The sequence below is a fragment of the Aotus nancymaae genome, unplaced genomic scaffold (genome assembly GCF_030222135.1).
Source record: "Aotus nancymaae isolate 86718 unplaced genomic scaffold, 86718_ANA_hifiasm-v0.15.2.pri h1tg000010l, whole genome shotgun sequence".
NCBI lineage: Eukaryota > Metazoa > Chordata > Mammalia > Primates > Aotidae > Aotus > Aotus nancymaae.
Genome location: NW_026988421.1, coordinates 57,621,540 through 57,644,987, shown reverse-complemented (window position 1 = coordinate 57,644,987; position 23,448 = coordinate 57,621,540).

Below are 23,448 nucleotides of genomic sequence, written 5' to 3'. Positions count from 1 at the left end.
ACTAGATTTATTTCCATTACATTTATTATTGGCCATTTACTAGACACCACTATTTTTTTAATCCTACAGTTTTATGATTAATCATAAGGAAACAGTAAGATTTATTTTCTTTAATTGTAAAATGCAAACTATAACTCATTAATGACTGATGTAAAAGAAAAACTCACAATTTTTACTAATGGATGGAGATCTCTATCGGGCAGCTAAACAAGAATTAACAAGCAAATTTTAAAATTCTGTTAACGTCTTTCTTTTTTACACATTCAGTAGCTCTTCAAGTTGGATACAAAGCCATCTTAAGAGACATTTTCAAATCTTGACTATATATCATATCTGTTATATACCATGTAGATATCATATATAATGCCATTTTATTCTATCAAAGAATAATTGGCAATTTTTTTGAACCCATGTTGACTGTACTAATCACCTCTATTTTAGTAGGTGCTCACATTCACTAGTTTAAAAGTTCAATTTGAATCATGCCCAGGAATGAACACTTTTAATAGTACACCTAATTCTGAAAAACAACTGTTACAATGTTGAGAGATATATTCAATTAATATAATGTGCTTTGAAATTAAATAACTTGAGTATAATTGTGTAATGTAATTATATGATATGATATGCATTATCAATATGTACTAATACATATATCAATATATGTACAATATGAATTATAATTTTATACTATAATCTAAATATACTATATATTACTATACACTATTATACTATCATAAATATCAATATTTGTACAATATGAATTATAATTTTATACTATAATACAATTAATATGTTCTTCATAATTTCCTAAATGTGAATGTATATATGGAAACACGGTTTTCAGTGTAGATTCAGTTCACAAATTATCTCTTCTTCTCTGAAAATTTCACCCAAATCTTTAAGAATTGGTCACACATGAAGTGTGATTCCAGCCCCCTGGTGTGGGCATTGACAGTTAGACAGGGACAAGCACACAAACCAAGCTGGGATTATCAGCTGTCCTCTCCCTGGAGTATGAAATATGGACTGAAAGACAACCAGTGAGTCTGTGTACATGAGTAGAACTTTGTACAATCCCTTGCACAGTGGAGTGGCCAATGTCTATGGTGCTGCAGAAAAATAGATAAAAGCAATAAAACCTATTTTTTAAAATAAAAAATAATGCAGAAGTACAATGTGAGGCTGAAGCAGGAAATATGCAACAGTTTAGATCCTCTATTCCCATGCCACCCCTAAATTCTTCTAGTTCTCAATTCCAGTTCCTAATGTTTATCTGCAATTCAGATAGGTGCAACTTCTCTATATTGTTTATAAAATTATTCTTGCAATATCTTAGATTGGATTCCTCTAAATATAACATATCTATAAAGGCCTATTTGCAAACAGTCCTACTACAGGATCTTAGCCAGTTAAACGTGTGTCCTATATGATTTTATTCAAAAATATGTTATTATAATACTTTAAACAGATAATAGTTTTTAATTTTAATCATTATTAATAGTAGCATTATTTAAATAAGTCGATAGGTTTGGCTGATATTCACTTTAAATTTCTAATCTATGTAAATACAGTTGCAAGGTGACAACACTTCTCTGTCAATACAGAGTCGTAACTGAAGTATGCTCAAATATGAGTAACTAGTAATAATTATTTGATACTGCTGCCTCTGCTAGCCATCTGGTGTACTAACCAATTGTGCCATGGCCTTTGTTGGAAGCTGTAAGACACAGGAAGTTGGTAGTTTACTAACTATCAGGATCAATGGGAAATGTTAAAATGTATTTTATGTTCATATAAAATATGAAACCAAGCAAGTTAAACTTCCACTTTATTTACCTTATTTGGGGGCAATGTTTTAAATATTTATGATAAGTTGTATTGGCTGAAACTAGCTAAAAAAATAAAACTTTATGCTTAATGGAAAGTAAGCAATAAATTTCCCTTTTTTACTATTTAGAATTTTTCATTTAGAGTTAATGCCTGTAGTTCCAAATTAGTTTTACTCATTTTCAATTAGAGGTTTGCTTATGCACTTGTAAAAAATGAAGAAATAGTTATTAAAGTTTTTACTATTGGTAGAAATTTTGCAGATAATTAAGTTATACAATTGACTTTTTAGTGTTGTATTAGTCTGAGTACTCCAAGAAAGCTAATGGATTAGTTTCAGTCCAACTGTGAGTTTGAAGGCAAGGGAAGGGCCACATCCCAGTTTAAAGAGAGTCAGGCAGAGAAAAAGAATTCTTTCTTGCTTAGCTTTTGATTCTATTCTGGCCTCCAAAAGATCATTCAAAAGACTGAATGGGGCTTATCCACACTGGAGAGGGCAATCTGCTTTACTCAGTTTACTGATTTAAATGTTGATCTTACCCAGAAACATATTCACAGACACACACAAAAATAATGCTTAACCAAATACCTGGGCATCTCATGGCCCTGTCAAGTTAATGCAAAAATTAACTATCACAAGTGTCCTTAGAAGCTTCAAATAGAAATTGTTAATTCCAATATGATTACATATGTTTAAGCAAATTCCTAAAAGTGAAAATAAAGCCTTTAAAAATGCATTCTGTTAAAGATGAAAACATCTGACATTATTACAAATTAGCACATAAAATATAAAATTATTTGATTTGTGTTGATAACAAGTACTATTTTGATAAAGTATATTCTTAAGCCAAAAACAATGCTGTAACTAAATTTATAAACCCACGCATAAGAAATCATAAGAAATGTATTTCGACCTGGTCATGATAACATATATAATTTATAATTACATAAGAAATGTGGCATTCTATGAAATGAGATAGAAACTGTATTTAATCAAATGTACAAAATGTTAAATATATAGAGTAAGTGACCTACAAAAAAATGTTCGTGATGAAATTAATGGCAAATGTAAAGAATTGGACAGTATCATAATGTAATCTGAGAGAACAAAACAGCTGCCCCTTTATCAACTAAGATGAACTCCAGCTTAAGGAGACAAAGTTACCTACAGGTCAAAGGTTCAGGGCCCAGCTAGCATAGCAAATTTCTAGATTCATACGGCTCTAAATTTCTAACAATAGAAGTTATCAAACACCTCCTAACACTGATTTACAACCCAGACCACTACAACTTTGATTGGACCAAGGACCAGCCTTACCGTAATCATTTTCTGATAAGCTACTACGGACTTTAAGGCAATGTGAGCTAGCTGATAGAAGCTGTGCACAAATTGTCCCATGTCATATAGTTTACCTTTTGATATAAATGGTCAAATTCTATTTCATTTAATGCTAAAACTCATCCCAAAATGAACATCGGTTGCATATTACATATGTTTACCCATTGCATATGTGCTTTACTACCCTCATGAATATTTATAGCTTTTCTCCCAAACCTGCTGAATACATATGATTGTTGTGTAATAAGAACTCTCTGAGGCACAAAACCCAACCTGTTCTTCCCCTCTTAGAAAACAGAGCATCTGGTCCATGCTGAAGACTTTCTCTTCCTGGCTTTCAAACTAATATATTATTAGATAGTATTTAATTTTTTAAATTAAATTAAGTTCTCTAAAATTTGGTTGCATTTTGGTCAAAATAAAAAGGAAAATTAAGAGAACTCATTAAAAATATAAGTTTAATAAAACTGTAGGATATTGCCTACAATAGAACTCTTCAAAGAAAGTACACATCAAATATGTTACTCAATTATTCAAAATTTCACTGAATTGCAATTTTTGAAAAGTGCATTTAAAGAGCACCTCAAATGTATATAAAAACAAATTAAACACTGAGAATTAAATGGTGCATAATACTATTTAATTGTAACTTATTCAGCTTATGGGAAGAATCTTTTAATAGAGCTTCTATTTTAATTAGATAAGTTTATAGTCTGTACCAAGGTAAAATAAAATTGAAAATTCTGGTCTTGCAACATCTAAATATGGAGAATAACTAAAAATAATAAATTTGGATAACTTATTTGATGTTTAATCTTGAAAAATGTTAACAAAAATATTTTGTGTCAAGCCAAAAGTACAACTATGTAAATAGAAGTTCAAAATAATTTAAATATAGTTTACTATTCATTTTTCATAATTTACTCTGAACCTAACAGATACGTATCACTTGTGGATTATAAACATTATTATTGACTAAGAGACAATAATACGAGTCAATTAAAGCATTAATGATTTAAAGATTTTTAACCATAAAATGCTATTTTGTCAATGATATTATTTGGCTCTGCATCCCCACCCAAATCTCATTTTGAATTGTAATCTCTAGGTGTTGAGGGAGAAACCTGATGGAAGATGATTTGATTATGGGGCGGAAGGGCATTTCTTCCATGCTGTTGTCATGATAGTGAGTGAGCTCTGCAAGATCTGATGGTTTAAAAGTGTGTGGCAGCTCCCCCTTCACTCATTTTCTCCTGCCGCCCTCTAAAGAGGTGCCTTCTGCCATGATTGTAAGCTTCCTAAGGCCTCCCCAGCCATGCAGAACTGTGAGTCAACTAAACTTCTTTTTTTTTTTTTTTTTAATATCCAGTTTCAAGCAGTTCTTTATAGCAGTGTGAAAACAGACGACTACAGAAAATTGGTACCAGGTGTGGGACACTGCTATAAAGATACCTGCAAATGTGGAAGCAACTTTGGAACTGGGTAACTGTCAGAGGTTGGAACAGTTGGGAGGTCTCAGAAAACAGGAAGATGTGGGAAAGTTTGAAACTTCCTAGAGACTTGTTGAATGATTTTGACCAAAATGCTGATAGTGATAGGGACAGTGAAGTCCAGGCTGAAGTGGTCACAGATGGAGATGAGGAACTTATCGGGAACTTAAAGGTCACACTCTTCCTATGCTTTAGCAGAGACTGGTAGCATTGCCCTGCCCTAGAGATCTCTGGAACTTTGAACTTCAGAGAGATAACTTAGGGTATCTAGCAAAAAAAATTCTAAGCAGCAAAGCTTTCAAGACGTTACCCATGCAGGTGGATTTCCTCCTGGTATGCTTGTGTCTCTTCCTGTCAGCTGCTGGAGATAGTAATTATCAGCCAAATTTAAAGTTTTATTCAAAACACTTGTCTTTGACAATGTCTAGATGGTGCCTGCATTCACTGGCTTACAGCACTTTCTTTTCAAAGTTCATTACTTCAACCTCTAGCCTCACTGTCATCTTTTGTCACTTTGATCCTCCTGCCTCCCTCCCTCTTACTAGAACATTGGAATCACATTGGGCTTATTTAGATAATTCAGTATAATCTTCTCATCTCAAGATGCTTAATTTAATCATACCTGCAAAATCATTTTTGCTATTTAAATAATATAATGACAGGTTCTAGGAATCAAGAAGACATGTTTGTGGGGCTACTATTCAACCCACCACTGCCAGGAATGGTGATCCAAGGCCTTCTTTATACCTTTCTCTTTTACTCTGCAGTCTTCCAAGGATTTGGGACCTGGCCAATCTGAGATAATCTCCCTATCTTAATGTCCTTACCCTCAATCACATCTGTGACATCCCTTTTGCCTTTCCAGGGATTAAGGCATGAACATCTCTGGAGGCTATTATTCTGCCTACCACAAATGGCTATAGGCCTTCTATAGAAACAGAAAGCATGGTTGTGAGGTTGTGAAATGTCTATTTGGTCTATGACTCTGTTTCCTGGCATACCACTCCTAAAACCTTTAGAATCCTCATAGAGGGCTTTCTCTATGCTAATAAATTGACCAATGGCTCTCAGACCATGGCTAGTCTCAGGATAGGAGCTGGTCACCAGAAAGATCAAGGCATGATTAGAGGATTGGGATATTTGGTCCCACCCCTTCACATTGTCCTGGTATGGGGAGAGGGGCTGAAGGTTAAGTTGATTACCAACAGCCAATGACATTAATCAATTATGCCTATATTATGAAGCACCCATAAAGACCTAAAAAAATAGGATTTGAAGAGTTTCCAGATAGTGAACATGTATAATTTCCTGGAGGATGGTGCCCAGGAAGGGTATGACAGCTCTGTTCCCCTTCCCCTTGTACTTCACCCAACACATCTTTTTATCTATATCCTTTGTAATATCATTTATAAAAAGTTGGGAAATATAAGTGACACCATCTTAGAAAACACTCATTTTACATTTTATAGATTACTTTGCCAACAGGGACAAGATGATTTGCTTAATAAATAAGGACTGAATTCAACCAGATAAGGACATAAACAGGTACATTCTTTTACTATCAGTTCTCCACAGAGGACTCTAAGGCTATAAAAAGAGAAAGGCTTCAGCAAATCAGTCATCTTAACTGATATCATCTTGCTATCAATGTGATAAGCACTCAACATCTGCTGCCAAAGGTTAGGCCGACATCAAAGATTCTTCCTTGCAAGACCTGTGGACTGTCCAGCTCAGACCCAGCCCAAACCAGGAGATCCTTTTGCCTTCTTCATTCTTTCTGGACTGGTTTGTTAGCCACTTTTTCTCTTTCTCATTGTTACATGTTACTTTGTGAAAAAGTTAATCTATATCATTTATATGTGGATTAATTATAGTATTATGTTTGCATAATATTGACTGACCTGTGTGCCCATGGCTTTGACTACCGAGTGAATGGAAAGTACTAGGAAAGTACTAAGGAGAATTTCCTCCTTGGGAACTCCATACCGCTTACAGCTTTTATGACTGAGACAACATCAATACAAGTCTGATGTTGTAGAAATGCACAAACATGCATGGACCTGGCTATCTCTGACCTTGTGCTGCTCACCTGAGTGAGTGTTTCCCTGAGTTCCATGAGCAGCTCTTAAGAATTAATTGAACCCAAAGTGGTTGTCATGGGAACCCCATCTTAAAGCTGGTTGGTCAGAAGTTCAGGGGGCTTGGACTTATGACCAATATCTGAATTGGGGACAGCCTTGGAGACCAAGCCATCAGCCTGTGTGATCTGACTTTACCTCCAGGTAGATAGTGACAGAATTTAATGGGAGGACATCCAGTTGGTATCTGTTGTACAGTTGACTGCAAGCTTGATGGTGGTAAGAAACACCTCCCCCAACAATCCCACCCTACCCCACCACATTTGGTCACAGAAGTATTCTGTATGGACTGTTGCTGTTCAATGAAAGAATAGAGGGAAATACTTCTGAACACAGGCATGATAACTGGAGAAAATAACATATACACTACTAAAACATGCAAGTAGTCTCACAGGGTTTGTATTAGTCTATTTTCACACACCTGGACATACCCGAGACTGGGAAGAAAAAGAGGTTTAATTGGACTTATGGTTCACATGGCAGAGGAGACCTCAGAATCATGGTGGGAAGTGAAAGGCACTTCTTACATGGTGGCGGCAAGAGAAAAATAAGAAGGAAGCAAAGGAGGAAACCCTTGCTAAACCCATCAGATCTCACTTATTTACTGTCATGAGAATAACAAGGGAAATTCTGGTACCCATGATTCAATTACCCCATCCTGGGTCCCTCCCACAACCTGGGAGAATTCTGGGAGATACAATTCAAGTTGAGATTTGGTGAGGACACAACCAAACCATATCATTCCACCCCTGGCAACCTCCAATCTCATGTTCTCACATTTCAAAACCAACCATGCCTTCCCAATAGTCCCCCAAAGTCTTAGCTCATTTCAGCATTAACCCAAAAGTCCACAGTCTAAAGTCTCATCTGAGACTGAGACAAGGCAAGTCCCTTCTGCCTATGAACCTATAAAATCAAAAGTAAGCTAGTTACTTCCTAGATACAATGAGGGTACAGGTATTGGGTAAATGGCTGTTCCGAGTTAAAGGGCCCATGCAAGTCTGAAATCCAGCAGGATAATCAAACTTTAAAGCTCCAAAATGATCTACTTTGACTCCAGGTCTCACAACCAGGTCATATTAATGCAAGAGGTAGGTTCCCATGGTTTTGGACAGCTCTGCCCCTATGGCTTTTCAGGGTACAGCCTCCCTCCCAACTGTGTTCATAGGCTGACATTGAGTGTCTGTGTCTTTGCAAGGTGCACAATGCAAGCTGTTGGTGGATCTACCCTGCTGGGGTCTGGAGGACAGTGACCCTCTTCCCATAGCTCCACTAGGCAGCACCCCAGTAGGGACTCTGTGTGGGCTCCAACCCCACATTTTCCTTCTGCACTGCTATAGCAGAGGTTCTCCATGAGGGCAACAAATTTTTTCCTGGGCATCTAGGCATTTCCACACATCTTCTGGAATCTAGGCAGAGGTTCCCAAACCTCAGTTCTCAACTTTTATGCACCCACAGGCTCAACACCACATGGAAGCTGCCAAGGCTTGGGGCTTTCACCCTCTGAGGCCATAGCCTGAGCTCCATGTTGGCCCCTTTCAGCTGTGGCTGTAGCAACTAGGACATAGGGCACCAAGTCCCTAGGGTGCACACAGCATGGGGATGCTAAGTCCAACCCACAAAACCACTTTTTTCTCCTGGGCCTCTGGGCCTGTGGTGCAAGGGGCTGCCGTGAAGATCTCTGACGTGGCCTGGAGACATTTTTTCCTGAAAATGGGTTTTTCTTTTCAATTGCATAGTCAGGCTGCAAATTTTCTGAACTTTTATGCTCTGTTTCCCTTTTAAAACTGAATGCCTTTAACAGTACCCAAGTCACATCTTGATTGCTTTGCTGCTTAGAAATTTCTTCCCCTAGATACTCTAAATCATCTCCCTCAAGTTCAGAGTTCCACAAATCTCTAAGGCATGGGTAAATGCCGCCAGTCTCTTTGCTAAAACATAAGAATGACATTTTCTCCAGTTCCTAACAAATCTCCATCTGAGACCACTTCAGCCTAGATTTTACTGTTCATATCACTATCAGCATTTTGGGCAAAGCCATTCAACAAGTCTCAAGGAGGTTCCAAACTTCTCCACATTTCCCTGTCTTCTTCTGAGCCCTTCAAACTGTTCCAATCTCTGCCTGTTACCCAATTCCAAAGTTGCCTCCACATTTTCAGGTATCTTCAGCAATGCCCCACTCTACTGGTACTAATTTACTGTATTAGTCCATTTTCATGCTGCCAATAAAGACACACCTGAGACTGGGAAGAAAAAGAGGTTTAATTGGACTTACAGTTCCACATGGCTGAGGAGGCCTCGGAATCATGGCAGAAGGTGAAAGGTACTTCTTACACAGCAGCGGAAAGAGAAAAATGAGCAAGAAACAAAAGCAAAAAGCCCTGCTAAACCCATCAGATCTCATGTGACTTATTCACTATCATGAGAATAGCACCAGACCAGCTCCCCCTGATTCAATGACCTCCCGCTGGGTCCGTGCCACAACATGTGGGAATTCTGGGAGATACAATTCAAAATGAGATTTGGTGATTTGGTGTGGACACAGCCAAACCATATCAGTGTTTAAGTGTCCAATATAAGGCCAGAAAAAAAAAATACATAAGAAATGTTATAAAGTTATAAAGAGATGCCAGGTTAAAGGATTTGCTTCATTGTCATCTTCTCTCCCCTCTGCCCCCGACTCGCTTAAGGAATGGGGAGACACTAAAGAAGGTAATTAACAGAAATGATTCCGTTAGGTCTACAATTAGACTACAGATTAGATTATCCTGCTAGCACAATCATGGGACACACTCACAATGCATTTTCATCAGAATGTAATTTCTATGATGGAAGGCAATTTTGTTTTTGTTTTTGTTTTTAGCTGCTATATCCCAGCAGATAGAGTAATGCTTGACACATAGTTGATTTTTAATAAATATTTATTGAAGGAATATAGGCATGCATGAATGAATGAATGGATGACATGGCAGTAAGAAACTAATATATTTGTTGCAGGATGTAGAAACACAATGCCAAGGGCCCTAATTAAATTTTAAAAGTGAAGTAAAATACAAAAACACTAAGAAATTGAATTAACCAGACTGAGATATTGATTTCAAATGGAAAATAGTAGAGAGGAATAACTCAAAATGGCCACTTATTTCTTATTTAGGCATTTAGAAGCATTATAGTGAATTCACAGAGATAAAGATTACAGGAAGAAATTTGGGTTTGTAGGAAAATAGAATTCTGGTTTGGACATGAGCATATCCAAGAGGGGAAAGCAGATAAATGGATATTCAGGTGCAGAGCTCAATGATAACATAGAGACATTTATGTTCATTAAAATACATATTCTTACTGTCTTGTATTGGAAAAAGGTTAATCTATACAAAGGATGATCTCACCCAGATAGCAGTAATTTTCTAATTGGATATGAATTTCACACCTCATGGAGTGTACTGAATGTGTTATATTTAGTGATTTCATTTGTTAAGATTTGATGTAATTGTTCTAATATTTGTGATATAAGGAAGAAAAATTACTTAACAATAAAACATGAAATATAAATGTAAAAGTTAAAATAGTTCTATGGTTAATTTTTAGGGCCACAGATTTATATTTCCAGAAAAAATAAACCAGAAAATGTCAACTATTTTATGGAAGAAATAAACATTATAATCTTGTTTGGTTTTGAAAGAATGCCTCTTTATTTTGCAAAAGTAATTGAAGATTTGTCTATTATTGTTTAATATAAAAGTAGTTTTGCATACTACATTAGACAAGTTCTTACTTTTTTTTGGCATTAATAAAAGTCTAAGTTATGAATAGATTTCCTGGAATTATGGGTTAAATAACATTGTCCCTTGAGGTTTTTCAACTTTAATTACCTGTTATAAAGGGAGAAAATTATTACTTTTATATCTATTCCCATGACTATAATATTTTAGAGATTAAAATATTTTATCAGTAAATCAAATTAAGGTAATATTTTGTCCCAATTTCAAATTTAAAAGTGAATAAAAGAAACCTACTCTACTATTTTTTATACTACTGTGGCTTTGAAAACACAGGACCTGAGCTAACAGGGCAGTGGCCTTTAAAAAAAAATGTTTTAAAGGGTCCTCTTGCCTCCCTAGGATGAGAGTTAAATCTGAAAAAGAAAGAATTTCTTATAAAAATTATGAAAAATAAGGCATGAAAATTATTAGGCAAATAAGCAGCCCTACTCTTTCTCTTTCTCTGCCAATTGACATTTCTTAGTAAATTCCATAGATATTACTGAATATATTTGGTCTTTTCAATTGTCTACTTTGTAGGCATTTAATTTTTATTTACTTATTTTTATTTTAAATTTTTATTACCATTTTTTTCTAACGTAAACAAAGATTAAAAAATTACTTCCATGTAACTTTACCCAACTTCGACCAATACCAGTATCTTTCATTCTTGTGATATCTCACTCATTATTTCTGCTAAAGCTTTACATTTTATTATTTTTTGAAATATTATAACTGTAATAAATTAAGATTTTAAAAAACATAACCATAAAACAAAATGAACAATAATTTCTTACTATCTGAGGCTCAGTATGTTCAATTTTCACCAATTACCACAAAACTATTCTCTTCCTGTTTTTTAGCTCAAATCAGTAACCAAAGTCTACCTGTTTGGTTGATAGTTCCTTAAATATTTTTTAAAATATAACAGTTTTCTCCACTCCAGATATATTTCCTACATTTTGCATTTAACTGAGCATATCATTTTGTAGACTCTTACCATGTTGCTTTATTCTATAAATTACTATAAACTGGTATTTAAATATAGAGGGTTATTTTAGATTTATGTTTCCTCCCCTCTTGCTTCTCTCCCTCCCTTCCTCCCTCCCTCCCCCCTTCCCTCTCTCCCTCCCTTCCTTCCTTCCTTCCATCTATCCATCTGTCCTTCCTTCTTTTCTTCCTTTCTTCTTTCCTTTTTTATGGCAAGCATACTTCATAGGTTTTCTGTATATACATTATTGCATCTCATCGTGAGGCACATAAACTCTGGTCATTTCAATTTAAATGATGTTAAGAAAGTGGTGTCAATCTGATTCAATGCATTATAAAGCTATCTGTCAACATTTTACTTAGAGGTTTTAGCATCCTGAGGGTATTGTAAAGTGCTTGCTTTTCTAATTCTTTTTGGTTTTTGCATTTACTAGCTACGATTCTTCTAGGAAAAAAATAATCAATTTTCCTAATTATTTATACAGTTTCTCTGAAATATAGTCTGTGTAGGAAAGACATATCAATATTTACTTCTTCATGTTTAAATTTTCAGAATAATGAGTTGTTGATATAATTAATTTAAAAATCACCAATGATGTTATATTTTAAAATGTATTTATGGAACATTATCTCAAACCTACAGATTTTTGTTTCTTTGATGTTACATCCACTGCAGTTATCATTATTGATATTTAGATTGGCTCATTATTCCCCAGTGAGAGCCTTCTCAAGTTGCTTTCCTATTCCTATAGATGTGACATCATTATTTCCTGAAAGTTCTCTGGCCTTTGAGCCAAATAAAATATTCCAGCCTCATCTTGGAAATGTCTTGTTCAAAACAACAACAAAAATCAGCTCATTCTCTATGGAGTACTGGTACTTTTTAGTGGGAATTGGTATTTAAAAACCAGGTATTTAAAGGTGCTAGGGATACTAAATACTACCAGGTTGTTACTGCCATCAAATTCATCTACAGAGATAGAAATTATGTACATTTTTTTAAAAAATTAATCATATGTTTATACTGATATTTTAAGTTCAGGATTTAAGGTTGTCATGTTTTTAATTGTTGTTTTTGGTTCATTAACTATATATCTTTTCTTTTTTGAGTCAGAGTCTTTGTCACCTAGACTGGAGTGTAGTGGTGCATTCATAGCTTACTGCAGGCTCAGACTCCTAGGCTTAGACTCCTGCTCTCATCTCAGCCTCCCAACTAGCTAGAACTACAGGTGTGCACCACCATGCCTGATTAATTTATTTATGTATTTATTTTTAAAGATGGGATCTTGCTGTGTTGCTGTGGCTGGTCTCAAACTCCTGGCTTCAAACAATTCTATCTTGACCTTCCAAGGCACTGGGATTACAGGAGGGAGTCACCATCCTGGTGTTGTTATTTACATACAGTTATCTTATGCTAAAATCTTTATATATGTGTGCATACACACATATAAAAATTACATAAATAGATACTGAACATCAATCTTAAAAATAAGATTCACAAATGCCGTAATGTAGGCTTAGATTTCAATGTTATTATCATTATTTGCATAAAGATATATACTACTATATATGGACAAACAAAAGGCTGTTTCACAGTTACTTTATAGTTATTCTCTGCATGACCATACCAACAAGTTAAAGAGTTAAGCTTAAAATGTTAATTTATTTTTCAGTTTCACTGACTGCCTTTTTAAATGTGATATTTAGGCTTTAATTTTGTAAAATATTACATGGTTTAGTGTGATCTAGCCTTTAGCTCTATCCTATTGGCACTCTTCTTTCCTTTTGCTATAGGTAGCAATTACTGTTAGATTTGTGTTGTTAATTAATATATTTTTTAAAATATAAATAGAAAAATACATATACTACCTATATTCCTAAATACTAGCATTCATATTTGCTTTTCTGTCTTTCTTTTCTTAAGAATATATACAAAATAATACATAGATATTACTTATTTTTACAGTTGCTCACTGCTTCATTCGGATGCAGCCAAATGCAAACTGGTTTCAACCAGTACTTACTGAAAGGTATTTAAGGGGCTTTTTTCTTTGCCTATTATTAGTATAATGTAGTGAATAGCTTTGTGCCAAATCAGTTTTTTATTTTTGGCAATGTATCTTTCAGATATCAGTCTGTTACTTATATTTTGGTTTTGCTTATTTTTGCCATGTCAAACATTTTTTAATGTAGTCAAATTCATTAATCTCTTATCTTTTTTGGTGGGGGAGGGTTAAGCCATAGTAAACAATTTTCCCCTTTCCCTGTTTATAGGGGATCTACCCATGTTTTATTCTATGACTTATATAATTTTAATTTTTCCATTTAGGTTTTTTAATCTGTTTAAAATATATTCTGTTTTATACTGTAAAGAATGAATCCAATTTTATACCTTCCCATATGGCTATCCAGTTGTTTCTATACCACTTATTAAAACACTTTTTCTTCACTTATTTCAGATGCCACCTGAGCTGTCCAAGCAAAGGCACGTGTTGTTTCTCCATTTATGAAGGTAGTTTGCCCATAGACATAACTTGGCTAATTTTTACTGCTACAAATTGAGGAGATTCTCATGGCTTTAAGTGGCCAAGAGAGATTTGTATTCTTCTGCTCCGGCCTCATTGGACATGTGGGCACTTTGGCTTTGTGTGATACTTCTCTTATGGCCAGAAGAGGTCAGATGATGCAACAGGGAAGGGCAGGGAAACTTTGCCAATGGAAATTGAAAATAAGAGGAACTATCCATAAATTATTTTCTTCATTTTCTCCCTGATAGACTATTCTCAAAGAAAGTAGTTCTTTTTGTTTTGTTTTTTTTTCCTGAAGTAGCAGTGTCTTACTCTATCATATAGGCTGAAGTTCAGCAGCACAATCATGGCTCACCTGAAGCCTCAGACTTCTGAGCTCAAGCAATGCTCCCATCTTAGCCTCCCAGGTAGCTGGAACTACAGGTGTGCCCCACCACACCTCGCTAATTATTTTATTTTAAAAATATTTTGTAGAGACGAAGGTCTCCTTGAATTGCCCACACTGGTCTCAAATTCCTGGCCTCAAACAATACCCCTGCTTAGGCCTTCCAAAGTATTGGGACTACATGTGTGACCCACTGCATCCAGCCAAAAGCAGTATTTCATTTGGTTTCTTTAAAGTGTTAAAGCAAACTAAATATGGCATGAGAAGGACTCCACACTTTGAGTTCTTGTGGATGAACCATAACCTAGCTCAGTTTTAACATGCGCTCTGTTTGGGGGGTTTGAACAGACCACCTGAAACAGGCTTTGTGTGAATAAACATGGCTGTTTATTCACCCAGGTATGGGTGGGCTGAGTCCAAAAAGAGAGTCAGTGGAAGGCAGTGGGATAGGAGTTGGTTTTATAGGTTTGGGGTAGGCAGTGGAAAGTTACAGAAGTTACAGTTCAGGGTGGTTTTTGCAAACTGGGAGAGGGTCATAGGGTCTGGAGTCATGAGGTTGACCTATCAGTTGAGCAAGGTCTGTTACAAAGTCCAGTGCCTTATCAGTTCAGGTGGGAATAAGGAACAATAGAAGAGTGTTTCAAAGTTAATTAGGCACCACAGGGGTTGATCATTCTTATCCTTTTTGTGGTTTTCCAGTTACTTCAGACTTCTAGTTCCAGGAACTCATCTGGAGTGTACATGCAGGTCATAGAGGTTACCATGCCATAGTACATGGTGCAGTCAATCAACCTAAAAGACCCTACATTCCTGTCTTCTTATATTAGTAATACAAAAGAAAAAGAAATGAAGAGTGTAGGACAATGGAATATTAGGAAGGCTGGCATAGGGGGGACGGGGCAATGTTTCTCCAGCTTTCTCAAGCAGGATTGGGGGTGGTGCAGAAACCTAAAATGGGAAAAATTTAGACTGCTGGGAGGTCTCAGGGAAGGGGTGATATTGTGGGGTTGTTAGAAGGAGCATTTGTCATATTAACTGATTGGTTATTGCTTGTATACGATTTTGTAGGAATTGAGAGATTAATCAGAAAACAAAGGGTCCAAGTAAGAGAAGGAGAAAGATAGATATCAGAGGACTAAGGATTGGAAGAAGCCATGACACCCACTTAGAGTGTCCAGCCAGTCCAGTCAGGTCCGGAATAACCATTTGCCTGATTAATGAGCTTTGGGGCTCTGTCTTTTAATCTATTGATGGCATCATATATGAGGCCAGACTGGTTTACAGGAAAACAAAATTCTTAATTTAAGAATAGGCAAAGATCCCTTTTTTGGCAGTCAGTAAATCAAGGCCTCTGAGGTTTTGAAGGACGACTGGAGCTAAGGAATTTACTTGAGCTTGAAGAAGGGATGGTGATCGAGTTAATTCTCCAATGCTAGCAGAGAAATCATTAAAAAGGCTATAGAAGGTAATGATTGAAGTGATAAGGCCAGCTATGCCCATGCCGAGTGCAGTAGTAATTCCTAACCCTACAAGTAAGGGAATCAATGGAATAACCTGCTTGTGTTGTGTCGGGACCGCAATGGAAACAGGGGGGCTTTTGTCTCCATTGGCAAACTGGATTTTGGGAATAAGGAAAACTAGGGTACAAGTGTCTGTCCAGTTTTTAGGAAGGCAGAGGTAGGTGGAAGAGCCACAGAGGGAAAAAAAAAAGTCCTTGGCTTAGACAGAACTGGAAGTGTAAACTGAAAAGGTGAGAAAGTGTTCTGAAGGGCCTGGGGGAAAAGATGAGAAAGTGTTCTGATGGACCCAAATGCAAAAGGAACCAGCAAGGGCTTTGGCTGTTAAAGGTTGTAGTGGGGTTTGATAGGGTAATTGTGTGGAAGGAGAGGTCTTGTGTTCATGGTATATGAGAAAGCCTTTGGTATCTATGAGTAACCACTCACTTTTATTAACAAGGCTAGGTATAAGCAGGCAGGAAGAGGGGTCTGGAGGACAGTCTGAGGAACAAGAGAAGGGCAGCCAAGGATGGAGTGAGAGACAAGGTAAACGCCTACCTAGGCAAAATTTGAAGTTTATTTGCCAATCTTGTGTAGGGGAAAATCCATGGGCCTGATGTGTAGGAAAAAGAGGGGGTGGTGGTGAGAAAGCCCTGAGGAGTAATAGAATGGCAGATGGAACATTGAGATGTGATTGTTTTGAAGATGGACTTCCATGATGAAAAGAAATAAGGGGTTTTAAAAGATGATCCAGGGGCTTGTATTCTACATAGAAGCAGTCATGAAAGGATGAGAGGACAGAGTGAGCTTATGAGGCAGGGAGGAGGAAATTTCCATGGTCTAAGAACCATTTGCCTTGTGTAGGAAGCAACTGGTAAAGTGAGTTTCGGGGGGAGAATAGGTAGGAGAGATAGATGAGAAGGAAAAAAAAAATTGGCCCTGTGGTGGGGATACTGGGGTGTCCACTCCTTTTTGGCTGTTTCGTCAGCTAAGGCATTTCCTTGGGCAATGGGATTTAATGGTTTTTGGTGTTGTCTGCAATGAATAAATCTGGGTTTGGCTGAGAGGACAGCCGCCTTAACGAACACCTTTATTAAGGGGGCATTGATAATAGAGGACCCTTGTGTAGTGAGAAAACCTCCTTCTGCCCATGTAACAGCATGGTGGTAAAGGATGTGGAAGGTGTATTTAGAATCAGTGTAAATATTAACATGTAGTCCTTTGGCAAGAGTAAGAGCATGGGTTAGGGCAATTAGTTTAGCTTGCTGAGAAGCGGTGGAGGAGGGGAGTATGGCAGCATCAATAATAGATGAGTGGGATACAACAGCATAGCCAGCTTTGGCCAACCCACTGGGCTTGGAGGAACTGCTATCAATAAACCATGTGTGGTCTGGGTCTGGAATAGGAAAAATAGAAATATGGGGAAATGAGGAGGATGCTCTATGGATTAGGGAGATACAGTCATGGGGTTTGGGGTATTGTGTATTAAGTGAGAGGCTGGGTGGAAGTCAGGACCGAGAGCTATGGTTACTGTGCAGCCTTTTATTTCACAAGGGCCAGGCCCACGACCCTTCTAACTTTTCTCCTCCCCACCTGTACAAACCAGGCCCTAATCCAGGCCCTAACTCTCGCCCCGGCCAGAGCCTTCCTCCTCTACCTCTGCCCACAACCCACCTCTTTATGCCCCTCCTGTCACCTCCCCAACTCATACCTGGTCTGGCTTACAGTTTAGTACTTCTTCTATCTCCCTCGCCCCTGTCCAACAAATTCCCCTTTGTGAAGTGGCTGGAGCTGAAGGAATAGTCCAGATACATGTTCCTTTTACTCTGACCTCTCCCAAATCAGTCAGCATCTAGGCTCTTTCCCACCAGAACCCACAAAATATATACAATACAACAATTTTAATACTTAACCCAGTCTTATAATCTCACCTGGAGTAACTTAATGTCATCCTTATTTCTACTCTCACCCCTGAAAAATACTTAATATGCATTTTGTTACCCAATCAGCCCCTAACATTACTAAAAAGCTACAGAAATTAAAATCTGCCCTTCAAACCCCACTACAATTAATCAACCTTGCCTTCAAGGTATTCCATAACAGGGAAGAAGCTGCCCAGTGGCTGTGCACCTCAGAATTACAGATTCTTGCCTCTGCCTTAAGACAAACCCCAGCCACACCACCAGCTCACAAAGACTTCAAAGCGCTCAGACTGCAGCATCCAGCCACCCCTCCCATACCTTGCTTCAAGTGTCGGAAACCTGGCCACTGGGCCAAATGGGATTCCTCCTAAGCCCTGCCCTGTCTGTGTAGGGGCCCCTACTGAACATCAGACTGTCCAACTCATGTCGCTGCTCCCAGAGCTCCTGGAGCTCCAACCCAAAGTTTCCAGGTTTCAGCACCAACTGTTAAATTTGTGCTCTGAATAAAGAGACCCCTCAAACAGACTCTGTATAAACAACATAACTGCTTATTCACCCGGGTATGGGTGCGCTGAGTTCGAAAAGAGAGTCAGTGGAAGGCAGTGGCATAGGAGTTTGTTTTATAAGTTTGGGGTAGGCAGTGGAAAGTTACAGAAGTTACAGTTCAGAGTGATTTTTGCAAACTGGGAGGGGGTCATAGGGTCTGGAGTCACGAGGTTGACCTATCAGTTAAGTAAGTTCGGTTACAAAGTCCAGTTGCCTTATCAGTTGAGGCAGGAAAAAGGAACAATAGAAAATGTCTCAAAGTTAATTAGGAACTTCAGGATTGATCATTCCTCTCCTTTTATGGTTTTCCAGTTACTTCAGACTTTCTAGTTCCAAGAACTCATCTAGAGTATACATGCAGGTCACAGAGGTTACCATGGCATAGGCCATGGTACAATTAGTCAGCCTAAAAGAACTTACACTTAATAGGCAGACAAGATTGAAAACCTAACTCAGGAGTATGTGCCTGTAACAATAGCTGAGGGTTGGCCAATCCCAGTGGCTGTACTTCAACCACTCATTGACTGCTGACGGTTCAAACTATGTTCAAATAAGGCAAACATCAACCCATAACCAATCCAGCTGTTTCTGTACCTCACTTCCAATTCATGTATGTCACTTTACTTTTTCTGTCTATAAATTTGTTCTGACTATGAGGCATGCCTGGAGTTGCTCTAAATCTGCTGTGATAATGGAGGCTGTCCGATTCATGAATTGTTTCTTTTGGCTCAATTAAACTGCATCAACTTTAATTTGTCTGAAGTTTTAACAAAATAAATACCATGAGACTGAGAAATCAAGTTAAAGCTGTGGGATCTGAGTAACATACTCCCTAAAATCACCTCTCCTTTCTTTCCGGCCTCACTTTCCCTTTTCCTTCACTTCTCCCTTAAGTCTTCATTCTTAACTATAAGCTAAGTATATTTAGCTCTTCATTCTTAACTATAAGCTAAGTATATTTAGCTACAATCCTTAATACACCCTAAGTATAGTTAGCTATAATCCTTACACTAAAGAGTATAGCTATGAGTATAGTTAGCTATGATCCTTACACTAAAGATTACAGCTAACTATACTTAGCTTATAGTTAAGCTATAAGTATAACTTAACTATACTTAACTATTGTAAGTATAGTTAGAAATAAATCCTTAACTATAAGCTTTTGCCTCAGACTGTTTACTTATGAACCTAGTCAGGTTCATAAGTCTATTCATATAGCAATCATCAACTATTTAAATAATAAACCTACTTAAAATAGAATTCAAGCAAACATAGAAATTAATTACAAAATGTAATCATAATTGTTATTATTTAATATTGAAAAGAAGGCCTGAATGCTGGGCCCAGTGTTGTTAAACTTTAGATAGGCTTCTTCCTGACTCTAGACCCCTGACTTCAATTTTCTTACAGCATTTGATTTAGAAAACTTATAATTAAAATTCTGTCTCTGCCCCTTTGAAATGTAAATCTTTTAGAAGCTTCTTTTGCAAGTCAGGAATGTCTTTCCCAAGTATCTGGGAGTCATCCCTTTAAAATGTAATCATCAAGAAAGATAGTGCTCCTATCTCCCAGGTGCTCTGTGAGAGTAGAAGCCTAATTTCCACGGATGTCTTACTCAGGGTTATAAAACTACTCCTGTCATGAAGATAGGAGAAAGTCTAATTGTCCTCTGGGTAAAGGCCAATTAGCAAACACAGTTGGCCTATATTCCCCTAACTCCAGTTCTTAGAAATTCTACAATCCTTTCTTTCATCAAAGTTGAGTTCAGACTGAGTTCTGCCCTCACTTCCCTATTGCAATCTCTTTAATTATTCCATGTTTGTTTAACTTTGGTAAAATTTTGCTTTGACAATAACCAAGAAGGATATCTCCAACCCAGTATTAGACATTCTATGTGCACATTCTTCAAAATAATATATAATCAAAATCTCACTCTAGCAAACAAGAAAAGATAACTGTGTTAAGATTACTCTAAATGTATAAGTTAATTTGTGTATAATTTACTTTATTTTTTATTTTGAGGCTTTCAGTCCAAACAGTCATTTTGTACATTCTTTGTTAAATTTTTACATAGACATTTTGCATAGATATTGCTTTACATGTGAAAGCTATGAATTTCATTATGGCACATTTTTATTTTTCTACTTTAATAAAATGGCACTTTGCCAATGACTATTTTAGGTTTTACAAATATAGCTATAATATATATATTACATATATACCATATATATATTATATTAGCCAGAAGATGACATGATTAGCTAAGGGACAAAATTTAACCCCACACAAGAAAAAGGAGTCTAAATTTACCTAAAACATCTTAAACACAGTACTGCTATTTAACAGACATGGTGCTTATATGGTCAATAAAATAGCCTTATGCTACTAATACTTTATCTTATTTATTTTTAAAATTTTATTTATTTTTATTTATTTATTTTTTGGGGGGACAAGGTCCTGCTCTGTTGCCCAGGCTGGAGTGCAGTAATGCAATCACTGTTCATTGCAGCCTTGAACTTCTGGGTTCAAGCAATCCCTTCACCTCAGCCCTCTGAGTAGCTGGGACTACAGGTGTACACTGCTACAACTGGTTAATTTTTATATATTTAAATTATTTGTAGAGATGCAGTTCTGCCATGTTGCCCAGGCTGGTCTTGAACTTGGACCTCAAGTGATTTTCCCACCTTGGCCTCCCAAAGTTCTGGGATTATAGGCATGAGCCACCATGCCCAGCTTTACCCTCATTCAGTACATGAGAAAACTAAACTTAACTAGATAACCTAAAACTTTTGTGGTCATCCATCCAACCACTGGTGCAATTGGCTGTTTGGTCACAAGAAGGCTTTCAAATCCAGAGGATATTAGGATCTAGCAATACTGATTTCGGGCACAATGCCTAACAACCAGGTGTGACTACGGGTGGGAAGAAAGGAGGTATACTGTGCTTCATATGCATGTAGGTCTGAAAACATTAGTTTGACTCTGTGGCATTTACAATCATTAGCTTATTATAAGGAATCATGATCGAAAAACCTCAGGACTATTGCTTAAGCGTTACATTTAAATACATCATTGTATTATAATAGTAAGGACTAATTGATTGCAAGTGAATAGAAGCCTAACCCAATGTGCCTTCAGAAAAATAGCAGTTTATTAATCAACATGTCTGAGTAGTTCAGCACAGTTTGTCAACCTTAAATAATGAAATTCAGAAAATGTGATTACAGAAATTATCTGAATACAGATCTTGAGGACAGCCACCCAGGTAACACAGACTCCAAATGAATAGTCAGTGCTCCAAAGTGGTGAAGTTAAGGTTTCCGTTATACAGGAAGAGACAGAAAAATTTAACAGGGTTGCAATATTCTCCATATACAGCAATTTGATTGGTTAGTTTGCTACCCTTTAGCAGTCCATAAGGAAGGGTAATGGACTTGAGGGAGGTCTTGTCTTTGGCACTTTTTCAGTCTTTCCTAATTATCTACAGTATAAGAATAAGGAAGATAATTAATCTATAATTAGAGAAGCAGAAACCGCAGCTGCATGCTACTTTACTCAGGCCACATAGTCACATTCTTCTCAAGATTCAAATAATTTAATGTCCTAACAGTTTTAAGTTTAAATTATTTAATTTTGTAAGTTCTAACTTTAGTCATTGCTTGATTCAAGAGCTTCAGAAATGTCAGTGGAGCAAATTCTGTTTTCTTCTATTTCCTCTCCATATTTCTTGTGTTCACATTCCTTCAACTGGTTTTAATCTTGAACAGTCTTTTCCCCAGAGGAAGGAAGATGTTCACAGAAAACAGATTTCACATTCTCTTAGATTCAACACCAGCTGGAAATGTCACTGACTCTGTCTTAACATACAAAAAAAATACTGCATAGCTTTTCATTTTGTCTGCTTAGGCCATTTATCCACCGCAGAAATATTCATGATAATCAAAGGAACATGATAATCTAGTTGAGTCTGTCCTAGGTGACACATTCAACAACTGAGCTAAGACTGAAGTTTGTCTTAAATGACACATATGTGCTGAGATGGAGTAAGAAAGTGAATATACACAAGTTTGCTGCAGTTACTAGAAGATCGTGAATGGGTTTAAGAAAGAAAACAAAAACTATTCACAATGCCCATTTTGCTGCCCCAAATCTCAAGAGTCTCCCACAGTGAAATCACTCCTTCAATCATACCAACTACTGCAGAACAGGACACCCAAGTGCTGATAGACTAAGACCCATTCCATCCTCTTTAAGGCTAGTGGCATTTTTTGTTCAAGTACTTTAATAGAGGTGAAATGAATGGATATAAGTGTTTAAAACTAGATTATTTGAAGTCCTTGGCATTTGTCTCACTAAGTCTCAAAACCAACAATGTCACAAGGGCTATCATTACTAGTATACAAAGACAAATTCACCCAGTTTCAATATCTTGGACAACTTCCACTTGTTTGCAGAGAAATAAAAGATGATTAATTCAGTCCCCACACAGAGAAAATTATAATCTTGTAGAAGAAATAAATATATTGATAGCTGACTGTAATATAAGATATAGTATACAGGAAAAAACAACTGTCTCTGGAAAAGTTTTGAGAGAATCACCTTTATCCATTGCAGGTGGAAGTTAAAAAGTGAAACCTATTTTTAAAAAGGGGAAAGGGTAAAAGACAGATGTTAATATGCTATATGATAATGTCAAACATCTGCTCTGCTATAGCAGATAGTTTTTCCAGAAAAAACAAGGTGTATAGTTGGATATTTACAGTGAAAAAAAATCTCAACAACCACAGAAAGTCTTAAGGATGCGTACTAATTAAAACACTTTGAGGACCCATGGTGTGATACGGCCATCTTCAAAACAGTGATAATTATACCCATGCATTAAAATCAAGAAATACACTATAAAAGGGCCATGACAGTACTTTGGCAAAATAGCATGAGGAACATAACCAAAGAAGGTGAAAGAGCTGTACCAGTGACTCTCCCTAGAGTGAACCTAATGTGAAAATGGAATCAAACTCACATT